We start from the raw sequence: 9,036 nt of genomic DNA, 5'->3' as shown, positions 1-9,036 counted from the left end.
ACTTTGTCTTAAAGTATATGAACATCAATAGGACTGCTTGCAATGCATGCGAGTGTTTCTAAATGGGATGATGTGGATGGAGGCAGAGGAGCCCGGGATATCGATCACGTATGGATTTTCAAACCAGCGCCACTTCAGCAGTTCCATTAGCGGGGCTGGGTCAGGTTTCACTGCCCTGACAGGAGCCTCGTTTGGGAAGTGTGCTGGTGGGTTCTGTGGCGAAGGGAGTTGCCTCAGCAGCGGGGCGAAGAGGGGGAGAAAGGACTGGGAGATGAGGGGGTTGGGGGGGAGCGGTGGGGGGACGGTGCCTAGTACTTCATCTTAGTCAGTGAGTCTTTCTGAGTGGACATCTTTGTTGTCTGTTAATGAACTCCCTTGTATCTGTTTTTAAAAGGACAGCCTGCGTACTTTGGTGCCTTAGGGTGGCAATTAGAGTTTTTACGGTGCCGCTGACTAATACTCGGCTGATGCTACTCAACACCGGTATAGCTCTATTTGTCTTCCTTGTTCCTTACCATACATTTATTGCAGAAAAAAGTGTATTAACACAACTGAAGATTCGAGGAGCACAGGGTAGGTGTTGGGTGAGTTTGGTATATTGTAATATGCCGTCAAATATTTAAAGTGTGTCAGAATAACCAAGTCTAGGATCACTTTTTGGTTCCACTTGTAACGGAGCAATGCCATTGATGGTTTGCTCTAATGGTCTGGAGCTACAGTATAAACATCGTTATCTGTTCATTGGGTGACGATAAACGAAAGAACCGATGGAGGGACATACCACAGAATCAAGGAATTCCAAATATGGTTCTCGTCTTTGCGAAATTCACTGCCACATTGTGCGGTGTTACCGATATATTACATCATTTGTTTCGACCAAAGCGGCGCAGTTCAGTACAGACTAGATCGGTGAACCTGATCGGGCTTGCCTACACACCCAGCCGCGGGTATGTAGGTAAGCCTGATGCTAAATGCTGTGACATAACAGCATACCAGTGACACAGCACATAATTAGGCAATTAAGTCAGAACAATAAATACGAGAGGATACGGAACGATGTTTTAACATTTTGTTTTTCTTGCCTTTGAATGAAATTTATTACGTAGCCTACAGAGACGTATCATAAACAGGCTTGGCTTTTAGAGAACGCTTACCATCCTCAACTGAACCTAATCACATTGGGTGATGGCTACAGTGCAGAGAAAAGCCGAAACCCTTCGATGGTAGCATTCCGATTTCAAAACTTACTATGTGGAGCATAACAACTGCTTGGCTGCTTTACAAAATGGCTGATTTGGACAATGATGAGTTCTGTCCAGCTTGTTTTTTTTTTTTTAAATAATATCATCACATGATCACAAAGATAGCCATGAAATGTGATCAACTGTGAACATTCAGTGTCGTATCAGATGCGGCAACATTGCACACTGCACAAAGTAAAAAAAAAAAAAAAAAAGACAACCATTGTTGGAAGATACGGTGTCCTTTCCTGCTTTGACAAAGGTACTGCAAGTTTGCTTGAGCTAAAAATAAACTGAAAAGTTCACTGAGAACATTTGGGCGCAGAAAGTCTGAGAGCGGTTTTGTAATGCTCTTCACCCGCTTAAGGCCGTTGCCATGGTTTTGACAGTTGACTGGCGTTGCAGCAGAGCGCATCCAGCTGATGCTGCAGTTTCCCTGGCACATCTGTGTCTCTTGCACGTCTATAATCTCCAAATGGAGCACCTGCTCCTTTTACCAGACTTTACTGAAAGGTTATTGAATTTGCGGCAATGCATACGGCTGCCGACTGAATGTTTTTCCCATTCGTGTCAGACGAACCCCGTCTGCCCGACTTGGGTTGTTTATTTCGAGTAGCGCCGCCCTATACGCGTGGTTTTTTTTTTTTTGTCTGCATTCATCGTTTCAAATGTAATGGCTCAGACCCAAGTAATCAATGCAAAGAACGTGTCCGACAATGTGCGCTCTGTGTGAATGGGCGTTGATCACGCGATCAATCAGTCGCTCATTCTCAGGCAACTCACCACGGGCACAGATGGGCGACGGACGCGCGCGCACGCGCATGCAAGGGCGCAGACAGTGAAACAGTAAAACAGTAGGATCTTTGTGGCTGCTGTCTTGTGGCTCTGTGGCAGCTCTATCAGTGGCTCAGGCTGTCTGAAGGTGCCACAGGCTTGATGCCCCCCCCCCCCCCCCCCACCCGCTGAGATCTAAGGCTGAGCTGGCTGACTCGCAGCACAACTTAAAGAGCGTTTATTTGCGTGTGCGTGCGTGACTTTCCAATGGTGTTTAATGCGTTCTTGTGCCTCTTTCTCTTGTGCCTCAGCATTCCACAGTCTGTTCAGTTTGCGTGGGTGCGTGCGTGTGTGTGCGTGGTATAAGTGCTTTGGGAAAGTAGAAGAGCCCCCCTGAATAAAGGCTTTTCTGTACAATTAGCTTTGCTAAAAAGGACATCTCTTCCTCCATTAGTGGCACCACGTGCCCCCCATCACTCCATTGTGCAGATAATTCAATTATCCCCACCCCCCCCCCTCCGAGTCTTTTTGCCTCCCAGACCTCCCTCTCATCGTCTTGCCCTCCCTCTCTCCCTCCACCCAGCCCGTGATGTTGCCAACATGCTCTCAGATAAAGCTCTGCTGAAGCAGCTGAAGGGAAAATGCATCCGTCCGCGGCTCTAATTTGGTTCACACTCAATGAATGAAGGTTGCGGATCGGGGGAGTAGACGCACGCAACTCCAGCTTTATCTATCAGTCCTTGCTGAAAACACCACACGACTTTTATTTATGTGTTTGTTTGGGTTTTTTTTTTCATCATACTCATCTTTGAACCACAACAACACTCAAGGGTGCCATTTGATTATGAGCTTCAATTTTTTTTCCACTTTTCCATTGCTAAATATTAGATTGGGCAGATGGATAGAGAGAAGCACTTGACAAGATTCTCAACAGTCCTTGTCTTAATGCAAGTATATGTTTGTGCTCAGTTTATTTGCTAGTTGAATGACATTTTTCCAGTCTCTAATATTTTGACGTCATCGCTGCATCGTTTTCTCAGAACAATCTGACTCAACTTAATTCTCCTAAAAGAATTATTCTTCTGTGTCTTCTCTAAAAATTCTGACTCAACTTCTCATACTACAATTACTTTTTCTTGAAAATCATGACTTTATCCGAAACTCTCCCCAACTTATTTTCTTGGAAAAATTCCAACTTTATTAGATCACTATCATTTTTTTTCTCATGGAAGTTTCACTTTCTTCTCATAAAGTGTTGACTATTTCTCGCAAATTGTGATTCTTTTTTCTAGCATTACGAATTCACGTAAGATCACACTCATATCTTGTACTTGTATCTACAACTTCATTTGTATAGTTTTTACAAATTATTTTGCAACATTATTCTTGCCAAATTGCGACTCCTCCCAATAATATGACCTCATTTTATTCCATTCAGACATCACTGACAGGTATGTTGTGTTCCCCTCAACGTCTGAAGAATCCTGCCTAACTCGCATTATGAATTTCGGGGAGCATTACGTGTTTTTCTTCCGTATTGATACAAAGCAAATGTGACGAAATGGCTCAACCAAAGTAAAAATCCATGCTTAGAGCATGTCTGACAATGTACAAGCTACATTTGTGAATAGGTGGCGTTGAGCAACTAATCAATAAGTCACTCATTCTCAGGGCTGCTCAACGCAGACCCAGATGTGGAATGGACACACGCATTCAGGGAGCACACAGCCCAACAGTAGGATCTTTGTGGCTGCTATCCAGTGGATCAGTGGCAGTTCTATCAGTGGCTTCTGCCATCTTAAGGGGTCATACTATGACTTCATAGGGGAAGAACAACTTCGCAATGCCATATATATAACAATTGGACGTCACCGAAGAACTCCTTTGCCTAATACAATCGTAAGAGTCATCGTCAGCAAGCCTTTCGGAACTGCGTGTTCTTCAGCTGTGTGCAATTCGTCATTGCAATATGAACAGGAACTGACAAAGTCTTCATAGAAAGTCAGCACACGGAACTCAAGGAAAGGGAAGTTTAAATATTTAGCTGACGCTTTCGATGAGAGCGCCTGCAGAAATCCGAAGTTCAAAATTTGACCTCTGACCCCTAGTTATTGGCGTCCATCACGAGGCATTTTCCGCAATGTCTTCTCATTGTCAGTATAATGACTGAGCACGTTGGCATCATAGTCATGGTTATGATTATTTTTTTTCAGTTGCTGATTGTTGGGGGGGGGGGGGGGGCGTCACAGTGGTCGACTTGTCAGCATGTCTGCCTCACAGCGCAGCGATTCCTCGGCCTTCCTGGGTGGAGTTTGCATGTTTTCCCCGTGGCTTTTCTGCGGGTACTCCGGTTTCCTCCCACACTCCAAAAACATGCACGATAGGTTAATTGAAAACTCTAAATTGTCCCTCGGTGTGATTGTGAGCGAGAATGGTTGTTTGTCTATGTGTGCCCTGCAGTTGGTTGGCAACCATTTAATTCAGGGTGTACTCCACCTCCTGGCAGAAGACAGCTGGGATAGGCTCCAGCACACCCGCAAAGCTCATGAGGATAAAGCAGTTCAGATAATGGATGGAACGATGGAAGGAAGTTCTACGCATACAGTACTGCACATGCACGTATTGTACATGCAATTACTGCACTTACTCAGTGGAGTTTGTTTTTGTCCTTCATATACGTGAATCCATCGGACAAATAATTAGACTCTGAAGAACATTCTATGTACTGTATTTTCACAAGCTGTAAATGTCGGGGACAAAGCTGTAAAAAGGGGGGACGGAAGCCACAATCAAGGGTACCACCCCAGTAATAAGCCAATGCATCCCTTGAGGTCCATGAATGTGTAAAATACAGTAAACCTGAAATATGTTACGTGTTTTCTGACTATGCCTGTGACCTCTGAACAGTGATAAAGGGAGCTTAGCAGCTATACAGCACATTCCTCCGCAGTTGTCTGTCGCTTTTCCGTGTTTACACTCTTGTTTTGTTTTATTGTTGGAGGGGGGAAGTGTGCGCTGGCCTGATTAGCATCACTGTTTCCTCCTTTCCCATAACCCCCCAAAGACCCCCGGCGGGCCCCTTGTTTACTTGGAGAAATAAAAAATGGCCCTGCACCCGTGTGGACGTGCCCCTGAAAGGCCCCCTCCCAATATTCCCCCGCGGCGCTCCACACGTCACCCCACTGCTCCACGCCCACTCGACTCCTCTTCTCCCACCATGAGCGCCAATCCCGCTCCTGTGACTTTCCTTCCTCTTATCTATCCTCTCTGCACAACCTCCTTCCCGCCCACTCACTTCTTACTTTCCACCATGTGATTACCCCCTCGCTTTGCCAAAACACCCACTCCCACCCCCCCCTGCCCGCCCTTCCAAGTGTCCAGCTGTCAAATCACATCAAATAAAACACAGGCCAATGGTCCCTGAGTGCCAGATCACAGCTGTGTGGACTAAATGGAAAGACATTTTTAAAAGTACACTGATCACAGAGGTGCTAAAGAGTTAATGTGTGTGTGTGTGTGTGTGTGTGTGTGTGTGTGTGTGTGTGTGTGTGTGTGTGTGTGTGTGTGTGTGTGTGTTCTTTGCTGAATGGGAGGATGCTGTAATACAATACTCAACAGAGTGCATGGTGGGAATTTAATGAATGAATCCGTGTCTACAGTGCATCCAATGTAGAACGGCCGTGTGGGTCATTCATGGGCAAAACTGCACATATTGGAATAGGTAGCCCATCACATACACACGCACAGACACACACACACAGATACACGCACTCACACGCATATGCACAGTGAGAGTTTTTACAAGGAAGGTTCACACCAGCGCGGGTGTCAGATAGTGTGAGTGTATTATGGTGCTGGGCCAGTATAAACATGACCATGGCATGGCTGTAGGCTGTCAAGAAGCACACTGTGTGACATCAGGCTCTGGGCCAAACATGCGATGGTCCCCTCGCATCCAACATCTGCTCTGGACTCTTTCTCATACAATCAACATGTCACTTTTACACCTCCCCATTTTGTCTTCACAGCGGGTGGGTGGGAGTGGGAGTTTCACCCTCTGAGGAAAGTTGGAAATTTTTACTGTTGTCATTTTTTTATTTGTATTCATCTGTCACCTTTTTCTTCAACAAGTTAAAATGTATACTTCCCCCCTAAATTCTTGCAGTGGATGAGGATGCTGTATTATGAGTCAATATTTGTCGTGCAAATCCCCACTTATTCACAGTACACTCACTTTTAAAATATCAGTGACAGATTTTACTTCACACATCAGGAGTGCATTTATGTAAGCCCTTGCTGTAAAGCTGGAAGCTTAAAAAAAGTGACCACTACGATACTGTATTTTGTCGAGTATAGTACTGGAAAATTAAATGCCCCATGGGAGCAAAAATAAATTCATACATTCCAGCACTGTCACATTTTGTTGTAAAACAGTGGTGCATTACGGCACGGGTGTCAAACTCAAGGCCCTGGGGCCAAATACGGACCGTCACTTAATTTTCTGCAGCCCGCAGCAGCAAAACTTGTTCATCAGCTTCCATGATTCTTGCAGAAATATCAAACAAAATTTCGAAATGTCAGATGTAAAAATAATAACAGATATGTTTCAAGTGATTTGTGTTATTAAGCCCCCTTTTACAATATCTTGAACAATAGTTGCACAAATTATTATCCTTGATGTCCGATTTCTCAACTCAACTGTATTTATAGAGCACTTTAAAACAACCATCGCTGTATACTAGTTATCCATCAGTTGTCGTGTGCATGTAATAATATGAGGAGATGAAACATTTGTATGGTTTCACAGCCTCAAATAGCCCTCTGCGGGAAACCATAACTATCATGTGGTCCGTGAGAAAAATAAGTTGGACTCGCTGCATTTTGGGAAGGGGACAAAAAGAGAGGGAACCATATTCGTGTGGTCCCCATTGTTTTCTTGACCACAAAGGAAATCTTTTTCATCCAGGTACCACTGGACAACTTCAACACGACGTTTGCCACCTGAACATAACCTGCCATTGTGTGCCAATGTGATTTATTGCCTTGAATGTGAATATATTGTTTGCTAATTTACAGCACTGTAACAGGCTGGTTTCATTTAATGATAGCTAATTCATGCAGTGTTGGATTCTTTTTATTTGTTTGTATTAGTCAGGGACAATACTCTTACACGATAACCTAAATTCCGTAGCCATTGACATTTAATATGGAGCATATTGCGTTTTGATAGTCACTTCTTATACCAGTGAACTGATGGGTCAAAAAAACAGAAGCCTAGACAGACGCTAGAAGACTCTTATCAGTATCTCCAGGTGGCTAGAAAGCTCCTCAAAATTCTGTGGAAATGGTTGAGGATTTAGGAGCAGAATGAGCCCCCCCCCCATCACCCCCACCCACCCACCCAAAAGATAAGGTCACAGCTAGGTCACTTTTTTCCACTTAGCAAAGTTTTTGTCAACTCTTTTGCGCTTGGAGCAACCAAGTGAAAGCTGCAAAAGAGTGTGTCTCTGGCAACAAACACCAGCAAATCCCATCAAATACCGGCTCCTTTTCATACACACACACTCACACACACAAACATTCATGCATACGCTTGCATTGCTCAAGAGACCAAATCAGAGTCTTGGGAAAAAGCTGGCCACCCTTTGCCCCCCCCCCACAATAATTCCCCTCCTTCCTCTGTCTTCCCCCTGCATCCAACCAAGGGAGGTGACAGGAGAAAGCACCCCAGCGGCCTTACACTAACACTGTAGCGTGCGTCCCAGGCTGCCAGCATCAATCACGCTTGAGGATGAGAAGAGGCCAGAGTCAAATGCACTGGAAAGAATGTTCCAGTTTAAAATAAAACACTCATGACAAAAGAAGAAAAAAAAGCCATGGAAAAAACCCAGAGAAAAGAAAGGCATGAGGAGGAAGCTAGTGGTGCGGGTTTTCTAGTAAAGTCAATGCCCTGCGGTCGAGTCTCACCAACAGCACATGCAAAACAACAATGTGTGCACGTGGCACTGATAAAATAATGATAATAATAATGACGAAGTATGGGTGAGGATCCCAAATACTGCGAGACAAAGTCATTTCTTTGCTACGACTTGTTTATCCACAAGGAGCTATTGTGTAAGGGGCACACATTAATAAATAATGAACAACAGATGTGTTTGGTCTTTGTAGTTGGAAGGCAATTTAAGTAGGGGGGGGGGGGGATTATTGACATAAATGATAAACAAGGAATGCAAGGAATACTCAGTCCAGCTCGACAAATGATAATACTGGATATGATGAAAACATTTTAATACTAAGACAATAAGGAAACCGAATTTTATAAGAATAGTGTAGTAATTATCAGACTAAAGCCTGAAAAGTGATGATTTTACCGAAGGCTGACCTGTATTCACATTCACCTCACGGTGCAGAGGTGACGAGTTTCGATTCTGGCTCCGGCCTTCCTGTGTGGAGTCTGCATGTTCTGCCCGGGCCTGCGTGGGTTTTCTCCCACATTCCAAAAACATGCATGGCAGGTTAATGGAACACTTGAAATTGGCCCTAAGTGTGATTGTGAGTGCGAATGGTTGTTTGTCTATGTCTGTGATTGGCTGGCAACCATTTCAGGGTGTACCTGCTGCCTGAAGACGGCTGCTATAGGCTCTGTGAATCCTTGTGAATTAAAACATTGAGTTTGCAGTCATCGTTTAATAAAATGAGAGTCAAGTTATAAAATAAGTAAAAAATAAGATGAGAAAAAAGTCATAAGTCAAAATAAGGAAAGAGAGAGGGAAGAGAAAGAGAACAATTTTACAAGACCACGTCTGTAATTTTCTGAGAAATACAACATAAAACGAATTCATTTTATTTTGTTCATCGATCGCATCGTATACAACCCGAACGAATGATATGACAAGATTTCATGTACTGTAGTTTGAGATGATTCATTGAAATGAAGACTTCATATTATTTTATAATATATATTTATATATTTTTCTGCTTGCTTTAATTTTTTAGTTCATTTTTTTTTTCCTTTACAGAG

The sequence above is a fragment of the Hippocampus guttulatus genome, chromosome 12 (assembly GCF_054856545.1).
Source record: "Hippocampus guttulatus isolate MCC_2025c chromosome 12, RoL_Hgut_1.0, whole genome shotgun sequence".
NCBI lineage: Eukaryota > Metazoa > Chordata > Actinopteri > Syngnathiformes > Syngnathidae > Hippocampus > Hippocampus guttulatus.
Note: the sequence above shows the minus strand (reverse complement) of the source record.